Source organism: Acomys minous, assembly GCF_964271855.1.
Source record: "Acomys minous genome assembly, chromosome: 14".
Classification (NCBI taxonomy): Eukaryota; Metazoa; Chordata; class Mammalia; order Rodentia; family Muridae; genus Acomys; species Acomys minous.
The window spans coordinates 50,476,736-50,497,907 of NC_140496.1; the positions used below are offsets into that span (position 1 = coordinate 50,476,736).

At 40.3% G+C, this 21,172-nt stretch overlaps 1 protein-coding gene across 4 annotated transcripts in view; it reads left to right on the forward strand.

Moving 5' to 3' along the window:
* The window catches only part of LOC311582556 (uncharacterized protein), a 206,122-nt gene that overhangs the window by 56,518 nt on the left and 128,432 nt on the right, over positions 1-21,172 (forward strand). The window contains exons 2-3 of one of the 4 annotated variants that reach the window (XR_014774139.1): positions 11,537-11,712; positions 15,053-15,684. The exons of 2 other annotated variants lie outside the window; for them this stretch is intronic. The gene's annotated coding sequence lies outside the window, so the exon portion shown is untranslated. Of the gene's footprint in view, positions 1-11,536; positions 11,713-15,052; positions 15,685-21,172 lie in introns of those variants that run through there. One more of the 4 variants, XM_084755728.1, reaches the window with a different exon arrangement.

Below are 21,172 nucleotides of genomic sequence, written 5' to 3' on the forward strand. Positions count from 1 at the left end.
TTGGGGGTTTCTGCAGATGTTCTGGCTGCACAGGGCTTTCTAGTGACCTCAGGAAAGCCAATAAGGATGCCCAAGACATGTGGCATGGGTTTCCCACAGTCCAGTTAAATCTAGTTTAAGAAGTAACAAATGTTAGCATTTCTTATGTTTGAGATCTGGAGTAAGTCACAACTCTGTTTAATACTTTGTCTAATTTGCTTTCTCAGAGGTTTTGAAAGAGTTATCAGTAATACTAAAGGGAGCTTATGAAATTGAATAAAGTGACAAAGACTGGCATTAGGGGTTAGAATATGCTTTGAGACTGTAACTGTTTTGTAGTTTTTTGATTAATTATTCAGATTACATCTCAATTGTCATCTCCTCACTTGTATCCTCCTGTTCACTTGTATCCCTCCCTCTTTTACCCTATTCCCCTCCCCTAGGTCTGTGACAGAAGGGGACCTCCTCCTCCACCATATGGTCACAGCCTATCAGGTCTCATCTTGGTAGCCTGCTTATCTTTTCTCTGAGTGCCACCAGGCCTGCCCACCAAGGGGAAGTGAGACCATAACTGGTTTTTAATTTACAAATTCATCTTATCAAATGGAAATCAAATTGCAACAGGAAAGCCAATGAGAAAAAAGTGCGGTTCTTTTCATAGAATCACTTAAATTCATGGTTTTGACTCCCCTATATGCACTGGGCTGCATTTGTTCTCCCTTCACCAAAATTCATGCAACTTTATGTAGTCACTTATTTATTTATTTATTTATTTACTTATTTTATGGTGTGATGGGCATTGAAAATAGGATATCATACATGCTAGGCAATACTACCATTGAGCTATGACCTCAGCAAATGACTATATTTGTATATATATAAATATACATATATATTATACATACACACACACACACACATAAAAACAGGCTCTTTAAGGAGGTGACTACTGTTAACAAAAGTCATCACAGTAGGGCCCCTATCCAACATGGCCAATGCCCTTATAGAAAGGCAAACCAGAGATTCCCAGGCACAGAGAACCATTTCACCAAATATGTGTCAAAGTATTTGGCATTTTGGGTTGACTTTAAAGTTAGCATACAACACAAGAAGTCCACTTTATCCCTTTAAAATTGTCTACTGACTATGAGGGAAAATACAAGAGTTGTCTTTGGCATCTAGCTGTGCTAAGTTCTAACAAATATCAGGGTTTCTGAATACCTAGACATTTCTGAATATCTGTGCTTTTATGCACTGAAAATAAAAAACAAATAATTTCAACTGGTTAATTATTACCGGATTTAATATTCATTTGTGAATATATAATAGTCTATTATCTAATTATATAATAGTAACAGCTTTCTCTTTGTTCAGGAATGAATGGTAGCAAAGGTTAATCACGCCTAGGTTTCTTACATGGATCAGTCTGGTAGTATGATTATTTGATTTGCATGATTTGCATGGATTATTGGGCACTTATCTTTTGGTAGTTATTTCAGGTGACATTCTTTAGGTGTAGGGATGCTTTCTCAAGTGACAGTACTTCCTGCTGATTCTGGCTGTGCCAAAAGGCGCTGTGCAAGGATAGCACATTCTCCCTATTCATTCTGTTGTGATGGGCAGTCAGGCTTACTCTGTCTACTGGCTACAGTAAGCAGTGGTGCAGTGAGCAGGGCAGGACAGGTGTTTCTAAGATACACGCACTTCATTGCCTTCAAGCATATACCCAGTGTATGCTTTCAGCTTTTAATAGGAGCCTACAGTCTCTGTACCAGCTATCCTAATGAACATTTCTTGTTTTTTAAATGGGGAGGGGCTGAAACAGGGTTCCTCTGTATAGCCTTGGCTGTCCTGGAACTCTTTGGGTAGTCCAGGCTGCTCTCATACTCACAGCAATCCACCTCCCTCTGCTTCCCAAGTGCTGGCATTAAAGGTGAGCACCACCATGTGCACAATAATATGCTTTTCTTGTGATAAAGTACAAGTGTCCTTGCCTCTTCTCCTAGTATTTCTTAATCATCATCATTATCATCATCATTATTACTATTATTATTATTACTTATAATAGCCATTCTCTTTGGAATGTGATACTATCTCACTGTGCTTTACATTTGTCTTTCCCTGGATGTGAAGGACACTAAATTTTTAAAAAATGTACTTTCTTTTTGGCCATTTGGATTTGTTCTTTTAATAAAGATCTGTTCAGATCTTTTCCTTATTATTATCAAATAAAGTAGTTGTTTTTATGCTATCTATTTGTTTTAGTTCCTTAGGTTTTCTGGGTTTTGTCCTCCTTTCAAAGACATAGTTTGCAAATGTTTTGTACTTTTTTATAGGTTGTCTGTTGTGTTCTTTGATATTGCAGAATCATTTGTTTGTCGTAGCATCATTTGTCTATTTTTGTCTTTGTCACCTGTGCATTTTGTAGCAAGTCTAAATATTACTGCCTAGGCCAATGTTCTAATGCATTTCCCTGTTTTCTTCTTGCAGCTATAGTAAGAGATCTCGTAGTTAAGTTATAGATGCATTTTGAGTTGGTTTTGTACTAGTTGAGAGATGTCTAATGCTCCAGCATCCTTCTTCGGCATATGGCTCTCCAGTTCCTCAGCATCATTTACTGAGGATGCCAGCACTTCTCACTGTTGTTTTGGGTCATCTGTGAGAAGCTGGCTAGGTGCACACACGTCCCTGGGGCTTCTCTTCTTTTGCATTGGTCTGTGTCTTGACTTGTGCTGATGTCATGGTATTTTGATTTTATAGTGTTGTATATTTTAAAGTATGACATTATATTTTATTTCTTTTTACTTAGGATTGATTTGGTTATGCAGAACCTTTTATAGTCCCACATAAGTTTCGACATTGATTTTTTTCTAAGTCTGTGAACAAGGACCTTAGTATTTTCTGTAGATTGCTTTGAACATTTTATCAATCTTAATTATTTCCATTCATGAACATGAGATAGCCTCCCTGTTATTTTTATCTTCTTTCAATTTCTTTCATCAGTATTTTGTCATTTTCACTATATAATGCCTCTGTGGTTACATTTACTACAAGATATTTAATTATTGTAACTATTTTCAATGGGATTTTTCTCTAACTTTTTCAGACATCTCTCTTTTAGCACACAGGAATACCACTGATTTTTGTGTGCTAAGATTATAGAATTTATTAGTTGAAGAGGTCGAGTTGGTCGTGCCTTTGGGGCTTTCTGTGTATGAGATAATCAAACCAAGGCAGGTGTCATCTTCCTTCCTAATTTACATGTCATTATATTGCACAGGTAAAGTGGCTACACAGACCCGTGCACCTGAGCACCTGCTCCCGAGTGCTCATGATGCTTGGGGAAGGTATAGAGGCTTTCAGCAGGCAGGCAGACCTTGCTGGGAGAAAGGTATCATTGGCCTTGAAGATTGTAGCCTAGTCCTTCTGGCTTAGCTGTTTGCCTGAGTATCAGGATGGTGTAAGCATCTGCCTTACAGTCCTGCCACCAGGCCTCCCACACCACGATAGACTATTCATTAGGCTGTGAGCCTAAATACTTCCTCTTCCCTTAAATTGCTTCCTGTCAGGTATTTGGTCATAGGACAAGAAATGTAACTGCTATTAATGCCCCTTATTTCTTTCTCTCAAATACTTTTTTGGACTCTCAGTGTTATGTTGAATCAAAGTGGTAAAATTGGAAATTTTCAGCTTGTTCATGATCTTAGAAGAAAAGTCCCATTTTTCCCTACTGAATAAGATTATAGCTGATAGCCTTTATTATGTTGAAGTAATGTGTTGGGATATTTTAGAATGGTAGAAGGTTGAATTTCATTAAGCCTTTTTCTGTATCTGTTGAAGTGATAGTAAGATTTCTATCTTGCTTGTTTTTATTACTGTGATGTATCATATTTATTGATTTGTTTATGCTTAATTAATGTTGCATCCCTGGAATTAATCTACTTGATCACAGAAAACACTTTCTTTTAATGTGCTGTTGAACTTCTCTTGCTAGTATTTTGTTGAGGATTTTTATGTCAATGCTCATTAGGGATATTGATCTGTGGTATTTGTTTTCTTTCTTGATCTTAAGGAGAGGACTCACATAAATCAGAAATACAAACAGATGGTGTTGTGGATGATGACTCAGGAGTCCTAAGGATCATTAAAGATGATTATGTACAACTACACACATACAAACTACTAGACCTGGTGCATGAAGAAAGAGAAAACCTAGAAAGACTCAGAATATCCAATGAAATTGAATGTCAATAAAGTCTTCCACCATAGAAAAGCCCCAGGGCCTGATGACTTCATTGTAGAATTCTACCAGATCTTTAAGAAAGAAGTAGAAGCAGTGATCAAACTATTGAACCAGGGTGATAATAATCTTACTACATTTATTTATTTATTTGATTACATTTAATTTATTTCCTTATCTCATGAACTCTTTCTATATACTCTTGAATTGGTATTATGTTCATAAAAATTCATTCAAATCTGTCACTTCCTATGATTCTTTGTGGGAATAACTTTTGTATCCTATCTTGTTAAGGATTTGAGAAAAACCAGATGGTCTGTTGATGTCCATGGGCTACGCTGCCTTTGTGAGTCATGTCTGGGTCCATAGTCTTACTGTAGGTGGTGGCTGTGTTGATGTCCATGGCCTGAATTACCACTTAAGTTCATGTGGCTGCCTATGGTCTGTGCTGCCACTTGAAGCCACATTATTGTTCTTGGTCTGTGTTGTCACCAGGGGCTAGGATGGTGTCAGTGGCCATGCTACAGCTGAGGGCTGTGTTGATGTTTGTGGCCTGTGCTGCCACAGGAAACCATGGTGAGGTTCATGGCACACGCTGATCCTAGAGACCATGTGGAAGTCCATGATCTGGCCTCCAAATGACTTTAAAGGGAAAGGAAGCTACTTTTGCCATGGTGTTGTTGAGTTCAGATTCACAATTGAGAAAGAGGGACAAAGAAGTCTTCTGTGACAACCCCTACACCCCCCTCCCAAATAACAGCTAGACAGAAAGCCATTGAAGAGAGAATTGTTAAAAGTCATGATAAGGGTGCTAAAGTGAGGCTCTCCACAATTAGTGGATTTTGGTTGGGGTGCAGGTAGGAAACAACTCCCTTTTCTTTAAGGAACGGCCACAGGGAGTTTGATTGTGCTCCAGAGAGTATACGGTAACACAAATTGGCCCTCTTCCTCCTTTTCCTCCTCTTCCTCCTCCTCTTCATTTTTCTTGTCCTCCTTCTCTTCATCCTTGTTCTCCTTACCTTTGTCCTCCTCCTCCTCCTCCTTCTTTTTGGGTGGGGGGAGATCACAAGCGTGGACCTGAGAGGACTGTGAAGAGAGTGTGATTGGGGTTCATGATATGAAATTGCCAATAAAAATATGTAAGAATTAATTTAAAACACTTAAAAAAAGAAATAAGATGGCCTATTCAAACATCTATTATATTTTATGTCTTAAAAGTTAACATTGTCTTAAAACATGCAGAATTAAAATAACTTTTTAGGCCTTTGTGATATTAGTTTTTTTCTATATTATGAATCACATACATTTTAAGGGATAGTAAATGTTGATACCTTCCCAGTCTTCTCATGTGTAAGACAGCTGGTAGAGTAAGGTGGCACTTTGACTTCAGAAAAGAAAGGGAGTTCTGTCATGGCTATGTCTGTCAATTACTGTTTTCCTTTCTCCATCCAACAAAGACTGTGTTATTCAGCCCTGAACTATTTAATAATTATCAGTGTACCACAAATAATGAAGCACATTTAAGAAAGAATGTGTTATATGACTCAGAGTTGAAACCAATCATTTTATTGTTCTCTATTAGAGAGAAGTCCATCCTCAACTTCCTATGCGAACAAATGTCAATTACTCTGCAAGGGTTTGTATGGGAAGACATGCTGGCCCTGCAGCAATCGGAGGCTCCCAAAGGGATGAAGGGGAAGGCGGTGGCAATTTGTGTTAGTTCTGCAGCACAGGTCAGGCATGTCTACTTGTCCCAGACCAAAGCAGTTACAGAAGCGTAGTTGCTCTCATTTGCAACATAGAGCTGCTCCTGGAAAGAACAAGGTTTAGGTCACATGTCCCTTTCAGATGTGCCATTTCAGTTGTGTGGATGGGAAAATTTCATGCTCTGGCTACTATGTGTTTGAACCACTCTCCTCTGGCTTTAGAATTCTGATTATCCCTGAAGTTTGTACCTGGAACCAACAGAACCCATAGTAATGTATGCCTCCACAGGCCTGTTTCTTTGCAGGTATAAACTGTAGCAGCTGGCTTCAAAGCCAAGGGAGGAGGTGCTGATTTATAATTTTCCAGGAAGTGCTAATCCTAATATTTTAATGATGTGCATGCTAGGTGACCTTTAAAATATCAATGAGGTCAATGGTAACTACTTAGCTCATCTCTGCAGTGTACACTTTTAAAATTACGGAATCAATGGGAAGGAAAGATTGCTATCATTTAAGTAGAATTGCACACTGTATTTCAAAACATCAGAGTTTGAATGTAGAAACCAAGCTGGCACTCATGTCCTGTTTCACCTGATAGAGCTTTACAGTGTACAAGAGAGTAAGTTTAAATAAACTTCCACAGAAACTCAGTTGCCATGGAGGGCTTCAAAGATTGCTGGTTAGTTTTCTTGGCTCATTTTTTCTGTCTGCCTCTGCCATTGGTTTGCCGTTCCAGCTGTATGAGGTATGGGATGGACAAACCATGCTTTTTGTCTGGGGAAACCAAGAAATTCCCAGAATCACAGCCTAGATGGTATCAATTGAATAGTTAACAGCTGCAGAGTACCATCTCAATTATACATACAGCTGTGTGATTCGCCTACTATAAAGCTTCCTGCACATTTTGGTAACGGCATAGCAAAACACCTTCTTGTTTGCCTAGCAAGCTAGAATGAATGGACAGCCACTCACATGGCAAGCCTTACATACCCAGCTTCTCTTCCCCTTTCTCCGAAGGCCAAGAGCATCGTTCTGTACTCATTATGTACGCACTGACTGGCCATGAGCTAGTTTCACAGCTCATCCAAACAGTTCATTAACTGACCCAGCACTCATCCCTCAGCATCAGTCATCACAGCGTACAGTGGAAGGGGACCTAGGAGAACCGTTGCAATGGCAGCTCAATTCCCAGATGTGGCAACGAAGGAAGACAGCTGCCCTGTGTTAGACTAGGGTGGATAGAGACTTCCAGGCAGGACTTCATCTTCAGGCTGCCCCAGCCGCACTCGGCCACTTGGAGTCTCCATGGATCACCTACGCAACAGGGAGGATTATCTCTGCGTTGATTTAATATTTCAAGGTGAAAGATAGTGAACAGGAGCTGCCCATCTAGCACAACAACAGCACATAACTAACTGCTAATTTGCCAAGTAACTTGCTTTGTTCACAAAGCAAGATGTTGAGACTTAAAAAGCATCTTTATGCAATTTCCAGGTACGTGCGCTGGTGATCCGTTGAGCTGTCTCTGATCTCTTAGGCCATTTTGACTCCTTACTTCTAGGTACTGGAGTCTTTGCACGTTTCCACAAAACCACTTGTTATTTATTTGTAGAAAGTCTGTTGGGAAAAGAGCTTCTTTTTCATCAATATTAAAAGAAAAAACAAAACAAAACAAGAAAACAAACAAACAAACAAAAGGAACCAAACAAACAAAAACAGCCCCAAACAAGCATTATTCCAGAGAGGGTCAGAGAGCAGGAAGCTCTGAAGGACACTGAGGCTTGCAAGGTCACGGTTTCCTTGTGACTTATAGCCAGAGAAGGAGACTTCCGGCAAAGCTAAGTTCAGACAAAAGATGTGGTTCGTAGAACTACTGAGCCTGGCCCTCCTTGTGCCTTCACTGCTCCAGATATCTCACTGCTGGAGCTTGGACCAGTTGAAGTGAATAGGCTATCGATTGGGCCCTCCTGGTCATGAGTACTAGCTCAGGCCACCAGATGATTTGGAAGAAGGGTTAGACACAAACTGATGGTGGACACGGCAGTAAAGAGGTGTCATGGAGGCAGCCACAGAAACAAACTGCAACACTGGGAGCCCAGAAGGCATCTCCAGATGTTTTTCAGCCACCCAGGATAATTTTAATTTGCTAAAAGAACAGTGTGATGTGAGGCCTCTGGAAAGAGGCAGGATGCTACCTTGCACCGTCACACCTTGCCTTCAGCACAGACGTTTTTCTAGTTCTTTGATAAGGTGAGGGAGTATTTTACTAAGCATTGTTTAGCTCAAAATTAAACCCTAAAAATGGTAAGGTTACACATTAAAAAATGATGCAATCGTGTTTAACTGCTGCTAGGACAATCTACGTAGAGCATGCGCCTTGAGCTCTGAGCTCTTCCCTCCATGAGCGTGCAGCTGTAATGACCCAGGGGCCCACCCCTTGCTCATATTGTTTTAAAATGTACTTTTTTGCTATAAAGCGATTTTGTAAAACTGACTTAGAGGCACTGTCAATAATGTTTTCTGAAGATAACAACTAGGGACCTTAAAGTGTGACATAACATTAGGAGTTTCAGCAATGTTAGTTGCATTTCCCAGTAACAGCATGATAAAATAACTCAACTAGGTAGAAATATAGAGGTTTAGGGCTAGCTGGAAATTCAGAAATTATTCCCTTAAGAGCTTACATATTGTTTAGTAATAAAGCTAGAAAGCAAACCAAGTTTTCCCAAGAATAAACTTCCACTGATATTTTTACTTTATTCTGTGTCTATTAGCTGAGAGATGGGGCTTTCTCCAGGGCTCCATGTTATGGTGACATGGAAATGTAAGGTTCTACAAGAAATTGTCCTTGTGGTGGCTGGGAGGTCTGGAAGGCCTGTGTGATGCAGCAGCAATCTGTGGAGGCAGGAAGGCACTGGCTGGCCAGTGTCGTCTGCTTTAAAATTCGTGGTCACAGGTTCATTCAGAGGCCCACCAGGCCACCAAAATAGCCTTTCTGTGTTGATGATTTAGGTTTCTACAAATCTCCTTTCCAGTGCAACAAACTGCAGGGTCTCTCTCTCTCTCTCTCTCTCTCTCTCTCTCTCTCTCTCTCTCTCTCTCTCCCCACATATATCTGTCCTGCCCTTGAGCAACATCCTTAGCTCAAGAGAATCTGGAACACTAAAATGTTAAAATTAGTATTAGGAAAGACAGCATACATTGAATTATATCAAAAATCAATATGAAATTAAGGATCAAAAAGGACTTCATGAAATCTGGCTCCAAATACTTTTAGAATGACACCCTTTGATCCCAGCTGTATTTCCCGTTTATGAAGGTTGCAACTAACTAGCCTTTGCTTAGCTCTTGTTTTCAAACTTTAGTCAAATGATATAGGTAAAATAGATATTAAAAATTATCTCAGTTTACTGGCTATGCAGAACATTAAAATAGTCTGGTGCGCTTTGTATATGTGCTCATATGTACACCAGTCAACACTGCGGGTGAGTGAAGAGAGGCCTGTAAGTAAGTCTCATTTTATTTGAAGGGGAGCCAAAGCTTGGCTCTCTGTGACCATCTTATATTTAACTGTCTTGTCTTGACTCTGCTTGGACTCCTTTCCCAGCACACATGTGCTAAATGTGTGAGATGTGTGCACCATTCATGAAGCCAGCTTAGAGACAAGACATGAAAGTCTAACTAAGGACGATAAGTTGAGAAAAATGGGATCAGTGGGGACAGAAAAAAGAGAACAGGGGTGAATATGGTAAAAAAAATTATTGTATACATGTATAAAACTGTCACAATGAAATCCATTATTATGCACAATTAATATATGTCAATAAAAACTAAATAAAAGAAGAGATTTAAATATTCAGTGATTCACTTATTCATACCACAGCTATCTGTGTCTGTTTCATTATGTGCAGTCATCATGTGCTGTTATAATATCTGGATCTTGTCTTTGATGGATAAGATCATCAAAGACTTACTATCATGCAGACATCTTTGTTAGAAAGGAGAAAAGCAAATGCCTGCTATTTATGTGTGTGTGCTCTTTCAAGTTATCAGATTCTTATTTTAAGAAAACAAAAACAAAACCTATGAAACAAAAAGAACTCAACTATTCTCATTTGGTCTAAAAGAGGAATAAACCCATTCCTTTCAGAGACATTCTTGTCACCTGCTATTGCTTGGACATGAGATCTCCTCTTGGGTTAAAGGCTTAATCTCCAGGACACTTTTATTAGGAAGTATGGGAGTCTTTGGAGGTGTGGCCTGGGATAGGGAGCTGGCCAGTGGGAGCACCCTAAGGAGGCTATGGGCTCTTTAGTAATGGAGTTAAAGGCTCTTGCTTGCTCCTTCTTGTTTGGAGCCCTTGTCTGTGGTACAAACAGTTTTTCTCTTCATACACCTCTGCCATTGTCCAAACAATGGTGAATTTTGTTATAGTAACTCAAAGGTAAGTAGGCATAAAGGATGTATCATTTCTACCCACGGAGAACTGATTTTCTGATGTTCCCTATGTGGGGACTCACTGACTCCCCTCTTTGCTGACACTGTTTATGCATACATAGGACTCTGTTAAACTGATGATGAAAAACGCTTAAAGTTATTTCCATCTTTGCAATAAAGCCACTTTCATATACTGGTGTCAGGAGAGGGTTTAGGAATTGTACTTTCAGGAATTGATTTTCTATGATCAATATTCCTAACATATTAATCAGTCAACAGAATTAAACATTTTTAATGAATGACTTATTTGCTTTGGGAAATATGAACTAACTAATGAATACACTTAGCCATATAGCTAACAACTAAAATTGTATTCTTTTCCAAGATATGATTTAACATTTAAAAAAATATAATTGAACTCCTTATTGCCTTGCATACTAACCATCCAGGCTCGCTGTAGTGACTCTACGCTGCTTTCCTTCCTCTGGCTCAGTCATGTTAAATGTTGTCATCCTTGAACCCAGTGGTTCTTGTCATTTCTTTCTTTGCTGATTCCAACCTTGGCTGCATCTGTTCCTATACCAGAGACTCTCAAAATGAAAGAGAATTATATTTAATTTCCACATTTCCTGAGAGTGAAATGTCCTCCAGTCAATTCAGTTAGTTCTTGGAAACAGAAAGTCCGAGTCACCATGGGATGTTCAGTTGCTTTAAAGGGGGCTTTGGAGAATTAACCTAACCCTGATGTCCTTGGAAAAGACAAAAACGAGAGCAGGAATGAAGAAGCCCTGATGGGTTGCCCATTGCTCTGGGCTGGCAGGCCTTTCTCTAAAATTTATCACTGACTAGGACTTAAGAGCTTGCTCTTCCAAACAAAGCCATACTCTGTGTTGACATCATTTTGTGAAAGTGCCAACCAAAGCAAGATTAATCCCTGATTGACGTTGTCTTGATAAACACCATTAGGTGTTTCCCAAGGCTCAGGAGCTAATAGAGTAATTGTTAAAAGAATTAGAAATTCTTATCACTCGAGATGCCTTTCCTCTGTTTAAAATTCGCTTTCACGTGATGTTTTCGTATTACATGCACGACTGTCTTTTGGACATCGTCAGTTGTTTCCTTCTCATAATTTCCTCTTCTTGTTGTTCCTCTCTTTATTGGGTTTTGTTTATAGCCACATGTCTGTCGGAGTGGAGGGAAGATTCACATTTATATTTCGATGAAAGAACAGTCATTTAGATGAACTGTGCAGCAGCCCAAGTCCTGGATTTCCGGCTGGAAGTTCTTCTCTCAACTTTATCCATGCAAGGACTACAGGTGCCAGAGACCACCATCACTACTTTAAAACAGGTGACTCATGCCATGTGTATTTCCAGGTTGGGAGGTTGCTTCCTCCTGCGTTTCTTCCCATGGCTGCAGGAGAGGGAGGTCATCCTGCTGTTCCTCTGTGAGTTCACAGGAAATGTCGTATTCCTGTCTGCTTCTGGTGACAGTGCAAAGGGTGGAGTCAGGAATTCCAGGCAGATGGATTTCTCTTCTTTAGAAAAGTGTGTGTGTGTGTGTGTGTGTGTGTGTGTGTGTGTGTGTGTGTGAGAGAGAGAGAGAGAGAGAGAGAAAACTTATAAAATATAGAATCGCACATGCGTGTGCACACACACAGACACAGCCATGGCAGCAGTCCAGTCTTTACTGAAGAAGAAGAATGAAGAATAGGGAATGCTAAACCAGAGTACCAACTAAGCATGGGCCACTGAACAATACAAGAAACATCTGTGAGCCTAGAGCGCTTACTCACTGGAGCAGTGATGACAGTAACCCCTGTCCTACTTACTGTATCCTGCTCATGTGTACGCAACAGTGATTTAAACCCACGATTACTGAATGTGACACATTTTCTTTTACTTTCCTGGAGTGGCACCAACTTAATCTTATATGACTTCAGACCCTTTTATGACATAGCATCAGGGGCCAAAGGAAAACATAATTTGACCTATGGGGATATTTTTTTTTATAACATTACCAGCATGGGGGTGAGCTCCCTTTGGGTGAAAAATCATTCCCAGAAGAATCTTTTAAAAGTCAGATTTAAAAATGTCATTGAGGGAGTAATCGCACAGTTGACAGTGGGAAGTGTGGTCTGTAGGATGCACCTGCATATGGCTGCCATGGCACCTGTATATTTATTCTGAGCAGCCACCTGAGCAAGTTCAACTTCCAGCCCTTCTTTCCACTTTGCTACAGAGTGACGCGTTAGAGCATCAGTTCTCAACTGTGGGTCTTGACCCCTTAGAGAGCTGAATAACCCGTTCGCAGGGGTTGCCTAAGACCATCAGAAAGCACAGATATTTACCTTAAGCTCCATAACAGTAACAAAATAATGAAGTAGCAACAAAAATAATTTTATGGTTGGGAGTTACCACAACATGGGGAAAGGTATTAAAGCTTCACAGCTTAGGATGGTAGAGGACCACTGCCTTAGACAGTCTCAGCATAAATCTACAGCAAACTTGCAGATTGGATGTTCGTCTATCAGTAAATGGACAGTCTGGAGTGACACAGTCACTAAAGTGAATGGACTCACTCCTGAAACCTACTCACCATGTCTGTGCTTGGAATAGCATATAATATGGTCTATTGGACACAAAGGGGGCATCTCCTGAAATAACCACCACAATCGGTCTTCAGGAGTGCTAGAGCCATTCAGCTTGGCTTTCTGTCTTTGGTTTTCATGGATGTACATGCTCCATATGCATGCAGTGCCCATGTAAGCCAGAAGAGGGCATCAAATTCCCCACAGCTGGAGCTACAGACAGTGGTGGAGTGCCTTGTGGATTATGAGATTAGAACCCAGGTCCTTGGAAAGAGCACCAGTATTCTTAGCCACTGCAGCATTTCTCCAGCCACAATTACTGGCACTCTTACAGTTCCAAACACTGCCTCCAAAATCAAAATCATGTTTGTGTGACTCACTCACTATTGCTTTTCTGTTGCTGTGATAAAATACCACAACCAAAGCAACCATAAAAAGAAAGGATTATTTTAGCTTATGGTTCTAGAATTGAGCCTATAATAGCAGAGAAGGCATGGCAGCAGGATGTGATGCAAAGAAGTCACATTCTTGTCTGCATTCAGGAAACACACAAGGAACTGAACATGGGGTAAAGCTATAAACCTCCAAAGCCTACCCTCAGTGATGTGCCTCCCTCAGCAAGGCTCCACCTCACCAAAGAGCACCATCATTGAGGAAGAGGTGTTCAGATACACAAGCCTATGTGTATTGGGGGGGGGGGCGGGGCATAGCTGATTCCAACCACAACGTTCTTCTCCTGGTCTCCATAGGCTCATGGCCTCCTCATGATGCAAAATGCACTCAGTCAAATTTCAGAAGTCCTGTGGCGGCGCATGCCTTTAATGCCTGCTTATTTTTCTTGTAGGCAGATCTCCTTAGCAGCTGTTTCATGACTTTGGTATCTCCACTGTATCTCAGGCTTAACAATCATAGCTTCACTCAATGGCCTCTCAAGACCTCTTCACAGGGACCACATACAACTCTGTTACCACTTGCTTGGCCTCACTGGCTTTCCAAAACTGGAGGAAGAATTTATGAAGTCTCACTCTTGCATCTTTCTTCTGCATAAAATCAGTATCATATAGAGCAAACAGCAAAGTTTAGCTGAAAGTCTGGGATGGGCTCTGGCCTTTTGAACCACAAGTGCAACACCTTCTGTACACTGAAGCTCATGAAAAAAATTTCCCTTGGAAATTACTTTCTAGGAGCAAGCAACACCTTTTCTCTCTAAAAAGAAAAGGCTTAGCTGAGGGTGGTCTTAACCATCAGGGCCTCCTTTCTGTAGTTTCAGAGCAGAGCAAGAAGTTTCTCTTCAGTGGCTCTAATCTCCTTAACACCTGCATACTCTATTTTAGCACTTGGAATTAGCTACAGACTTAATCATGCTGTTACTAGGTTCTTTTCTGTCTTTCTGTTTTACTTGTTGCTTTTTGTCATTGCAGATTTACAAGAGTTATTAGTAATAACTGTTCTGCAGACTCAATATTCTGCTGTATTGAAATTTTGTCCTCCAAAGAAACTAGTCTATTACTTTTGAATTTAGCCTCATGTAATATCTCAGGACATAGGCAGGGTACATATTGATTGTCAAAAAACCAAGTGACTGCATTCTAGCCCAGTTGCTTATAAACCTTTGTTCCTCCCCTCTGGAGCCTGATAAACTAGGCCTGCTCAGTGGTACTGTCTTCCACTAGAGTGGCCTGTCAAGCTATGCTTATAGCAGTCAGTGATTTTCTAGCACAATATTTCAAAGTTTTCCCACAGCCAGCTCTTCATATCAACAGTCTTATTTCCAGGTTCAATTTCTTCCTATCTTCCTTCCTTCCTTCTTTCCTTCCTTCCTTCCTTTCTTTCTTTCTTTTTTTGTTGTTGTTTTGGGTTTTGTTTTGTTTTGTTTTGTTTTTCAAGCCAGGGTTTCTCTGTGTAGTCTTTGCTGTCGTAGCTGGCCTCAAACTCACAGAAATCTGCCTGCCTCTGTCTTTCAAGTGCTGGGATTATGCTATGTGCCACCATACTCGGCCAGTTTCAATTTCTGCATTAGTTATTTTTTTGCTGATGTGATAAAATGCCATTATCAGAAGTAATGTAAAGAATGCATTTTATTTTGGCTTATGATTCCAGAGTTGAGTCCATAATAGAGGAGCCTATCACAAATGGGACAAAGAAGAAGAGGGATCACATTTTCATCCACACACAGGAGACAACGACATCAGGAAGTGGAGTGAGACCTTAAATCCTCAATGCCGGTCCTCAGTGATGTACTTCCTCCAGCAAAACTCCACCCCTAGAGGTGCCACAAGCTCCCCAGCAGCGCCACCAACTGGAGAACAGTGTTGAAACAATGAGCCTATGGGGGACACTTGTTATTCAACTCTGTTCCCCTTTGTTTTGAATGCAGGCAGTTAAAACATTCCTGCTATAAGTGTGCACGGACCCAGAATAAATTTGTGGTGCTTTCAGTTATGTAATTATTTATGTGAGATGGAATGAAGTCCTTCAGCAGTAAGTGGGCCAGCAGCAAGCAATGACTATTTCATCTATGAATACCCTATGAAGGCAGTGGAAAGACCTTAATATTCATGGATAGAGTTTCTAGAATACTGATAAATATATTAAGAAGGATTTCTTGCAAGCATATTTCACATGCAGACATTTGGAAAAATACGGCTTACTGATGGTACTAAATATGGGCAAGAAAAATATTCATGGCTGTGAGCACAGGTGCCTTAACACAGCACTTACATTTCCCACATTCTGCCTATCTTTGTGAAAGGGTAATATTTTTCAATTGACTTAATTACAATTTCAGAAATATGCATTTACTCTGACTTACCTTTCAAGCACCATAAAATTATATTTTTCAGAATAAAGTTAATCTCTTTTATTCTTTGTGCATTTCTTCTTCCAAATGTCTGCATTAAATATGGATTGAATATGATAAGAAGTAATATTTAGCTACTTTATAAATTTTTAAAATTCTAAACAAATTAAATATACAACACAACATTAGTTAATTAAACTATTGTATCTTCTTCAGAGTAATAAATTACTATGAAATCATTAAAATTCATATTATAAAACAATTTAAATGGGAGAGAAAATAAAACCATATAATACAAAATAAAGGAATGCTAGAAAGTAGCAAAATTGAAAACTCTATATATACATGTGAATCGAGAAGAATACACAATGAGATATAGTAACTAAAAAGCATGGATATAGATAATTTTCTTTAGATTTAGAAACGCCCACATTTTCCTAATTTTTTCAGATTTGCCTATTAGTTAATTAGGTAGTATAAAATAGTCTTCATTATTTATACACATGTCTTAGAATTCTATACTGTTAGCAGGCATGGTAAGAGGAATCAATGACCAGGGCACTGGGTCCAGAGCGAGCACATCCTTGGAAGTGCAGAGCCAGATATCCCAGTGGTTTAGCTATGCGAGACCCACCCAGACACCACTACAACAATGCATTTACTAATAACACTGAGCTTTCTAAATGTCCTGGGTCAGATCGATAATCACCTTATGCCACCTCTAGGAAGCCCTTGGAGGGTCATTTGTAGGTGACTCCCCATCTAGATTTACAGTTGGGAAACATGTGAGTTACATGATAAAGAGTGATTGTGGCAGTCAGGAGAGTAGCAGTAGGGGTAAAGAGAGGGCACTGAAGGGAAAGGGAGGTTTACACATTGACATGAGAGACATTTTAGACATTTTAAGGTGGTGGCTCTTCTTTTGACACTGTATATAGAAAGCTCTAGAGAAGTTCTCTCCAAAAGGACTTTTTACATTGATAAGAATGTTCTATAGCTGTGTTTTCCAGTATGATAACCTTTGGACACATGAGGCTAATAAGCACTTCAAATCAAGTTTAAATGATATTAAATCATAAACTGAATTTAAGATTTGAATAGTCGAGTGTACCTGGTGGCCTTCATGTAGGACAGTGCAGTGCTGGTGTCCATATGCTTAGTATGTAGAGCTTTACAGTGTCACTTGGTTTCCTGAGCATCTGTTAGACACTGTTTTCATGGGTGCATTACCCAACAGATCAAATATACTGAGAAGGGAGGAGGAGATTGTGTGTAGGGGACTGGCATAGGAGGAGACTGACGCAGAAGATGGGGAGACATTTATCAGATGGAATTGGTTGAGTCATCAAAAGGACCAAGGGTGTCAAGGAGGAAAAACTAGGGTTTGCAGTGATTGTGAACTTCAATCTGCAAGTGTTTCTCAAGCAAGACAGGCATTTTAGAAAGGTAGAAGCAAGACTGTCAAAGCAAGGAGACATTTGGGTGGCACACAGCACTAAGTCGTGACATAGGTAAAAAGGCAAAGGCATGTTCTTACTCAGACATTGGAGGGATGTAGTCTATAAAGATGAAACATGAAAACCCAGGTCTGGTCTGCCCGTGCTAGGAGGCCCCAAGCAATTAAGGAATCACATAGTTGCTTTCATAAAAACTGATGGCTTCTGCCATCCAGGAAGGAAACCTGTTTGACAACAGCAAAGAACAGGTTGTTTTTTGTTTTGTTTTGTTTTCATGTTTGATGACATCAGACAGGACCTGGAGGGAAACAGCAGTAAAAGGTGGAAGATGAAAGAAAAGGAAGAGAGAAGCAAAGCATTCTCTGTCTTTATTATCCTCAACTGAGAATGATTGTCAAAGCAAAACTCAGTTGAAAGTTTGGTTTAGAAACATTTGGACTGGAAGGATGAAAATGGATGCTTGTCCATCTGCTTGGGAGGCATTAATATGGGTTAGGAGAATGAACAGCTGAGCTGGCATCCCCCGAAGACACATGGATATGTGTCGGTGAACGCTGTGACCTCGGGATGCATGCCTCTCACATCCTCTGTCACAGATTCTTGTAAAACTAGATTGAGATTCACGTCTACATTGTAAAGCATTGTAAAGACTTAGAAGGAAAGTCAGCTTGAAATAGCTAACAGACAACACACACACACACACACACACACACACACACACACACACACACACACAGTTAAAACTTCCCCAAGATGGAGAAGGCTCACCTGGAACCAGCAAGGGCACCCCAGGGAAGACTTGAGGGTTCATCGTATCTCCTCTATGTGTTCCCTGGGCCTTCCCAGTCATGTGAGGAAGAGCCACCCATCTCTGCCACAGATGTAGGTACACCTCTCCTCTAGAGGATGAATGAGTGGGAAAACCCAGAAACATTCCTAGAGATGTGTGTGTGGCTAGTAAAGGCTCTACCAAGTCCATATTCTCTTACCGTTTTATTGCTTCCCTCCCTTCCTCCCTCCCTTCCTCCCTCCCTCCCTCCCCCATCCCTCCTTTCTTCCCTCAGTCTTTCTCTTAAGGATGGGGGCTTGCGTGCACTTCTCTTAGCTCTAGGACCCCGTCTAGTGCAGACTTGTGAGGCCGTGTGCATGCTGCCGCAGCCTGTGTGAGTTCATGTGTGCACCGATCCTGCTGGTTTGGAGCATCTTGCTTCCTTGTGTCTTCCATCTCTTCTAGCTCTTACATCCTTTCTCCTTTTCTGCTGAGTTTCTTGAGCCCTGAGGGTGAGAGAGGTTAATGGAGACACACCTTTTAGGGCCGAGTATTCCACGGGGTTTTGCTCTCTGCATACTTTCTGTCTGTGGGTCTCTGCATGCATTTCCATCCAGTGTAGCAGGAAGCTTCTCAGATGATTGTTGAGCAAGGCACTGATGTATGGGTATAGCAGAATGTTGTTTGGAGCCATCTTATGGCGACATTCCTTTAGTAGAACAGTAGTATTTGGTTTTCTCCTAGTCTCAGGTTCTTGGTTACCCACTTTGTGTTGGATATTTGTTCCATCTCACAGAGTAGGCCTTAAGCATAATTAAATAGTTGTTGGTTACCCCTACAAGCTTTTTACCACTATTGCACCAGCATATTTTGTAGGCAGGTCATCATTGTCAATCAAAGGGTTTGTAGTTTGGTTTGTACCTTTGTTCTTTGGTAGTGAGAATAGCACTTTCCAGTACCATAAACACTAGTCCAGGGGTTGCAGGCTCTAGACAGGCACCAGATTGACTTTTTCATGTTCAGTGAACTCTCTGGGTGTTGTTTTCAGCAATAGGGCCTTACCATCAGTTTGTGATGAGCATTTAGTAGCTTCTGCTATAGCTTGAGTTGTTTGAAGGTTTCCTTTAGCCAATAACTCTATTAGATTTAACCCATTTCCAGTGCTGAAAGATTCATTTGGTGATGGGTATCAAGTTGGGGCTCTGTTTCCCCATTATTTGATGGTGATTTTTTTAGATTTGCTTAATACATATATGTACACTCATACATATTATATACATACACATATGTAAATAATATATGCATTACATGCATACATATATACATTGCATGTCCAAGTATATAACATGTGTATGTATATATACATATTAAATAATATTTAATTAGATATGTTTTATATAATAGTCATATAATATGTACTATATATATATATATATATATATATATATATACACACATATATATGGAAGCTTCTCCTGTATTAGGTTTCCATATGACCCCTCAAATGACCCTAAGTTTTATCTGTCTCTTTCCATAGTCCATCCATTGCCTCTTTTCCCTCCCACTTCCGGTTTGATCATCCTGTTTCAGCTGCCAGGCCCTGTCCATTCATAGCTTTCTATTCTACTTCCCCTTTCTAAGGAAATACGTCCCTTCCCATGGACCCTTCACTCTCCACTTAACTTCTGTGGTTGTACAATTGTTTATTGGTTATCATTGCTTGAGCAGCTAATATCTGTATATATCCCGTCTCATCTTATGATTGTTAATTTACAATCCCAGGAATGACCCAAGTCTGGCTGCCTTGAGGCAGACACTCTCCATGGAACCAGTCTAGATCTCCTAATATATTCGTATTTTAAGTTCCTGCTTCTCACCCTGTTTTAACCTGACCCATCCTTGTCTCTCTGTTCTTCTGGAGGATACGTTCATTCTTTACCATTTCATGTGCTGCTTCTTGTCTTATAAGTAAATGTCTAAGTGCCTTGCTCTGGTCTGATACCAACACTGCACTCTTGGGTTTCTGACTACTTCTGGTACATTCTAACATGCAGTTAGAGTAACATGAAGTGAAAGCTGCTTTACCAATGAGTAAAGTTCACTGAAAAGTCACCAGGAGATTTTAGCTCTGAAGGCTTTCACTTTGGGGAATTTGCTTTGTTGCATTATGCAAAGAGAAAGCTGATATTTCATTTAGCGAATGATGACATATAGTTCGGAATGATAGTGTATTAGTCATCTGTCACTATAATGAAATGCCAGAGACAGTGAACTTTTCAAAGACAAAAGGTTCAATTTCACACACAGGTTTGCACTGGATCATTTCTAGTGAGAACCTCATGGTGAATGGCAGAGCGAGCTGTCACATCTCAGACTAAGAAGTAAAAGAGGGACATGGCCAGTGTTTAGAAATAACATAGGAAATGGTTTAAGAGACTTTTAAAGTAGTAAAACACTGTAATATGTAGTTGTAGCCAGGCAAAAACTTTGAAATTCTATCTAAAAATCTCTGATTACAGAAGATGGATAGTTGGGCCCTATTAAAATTAACACACTTAGTAAAAGTTAACCTTAGGAGTGAAAAATATTAAGTTATGGATTCCAACATAAAAATCATGGAAACATCAGTGTTTTGTTCCAGATTTTCCTTGCTGTGACAAAATAGAAAGGATTTGAAGGAGGAAGTAATTCTTTTGGTTCAGAGGCCCAGGCTTTCTGGTCACAGTACCCTTGGTTCCATGGCCCTCTGCCTGTGGTAAGTCTCCTCACTTGATATCAGTCAGGAAGCAGAGTAAAGGAGGGTCCAGGGCAAGATAGATAAGGTCCTGCCTACATTGGCCTACTTCCTTCAGTCAGGCCCTGCCTCTCAAAGTTTCCAGCACCTTCCAAAATAGCTCCATCACCTGGGCACCTAGGCTTTAGCACAGGAGCCCAAGGGAAGCATTTCATAGTCAGACATAACATGTCTACAGGACCCACACTAAGCATAAAGCTTTATAAGATATATCTTACTCACCCGGTGGCTGCCCACTCGGTCTCTTGTGGACCATTCTCCACTCTAATTACCTCCTTTCCCCTCCGCATTGCTCAGTGTTATTCATCCTTCTGAAGGCTATGTGCATATTTCCCCTGCAGGCCTTTACACTTCCATAGGACATTTGCCTTCAAATAATATTGCTATATTGGTCAGTTCC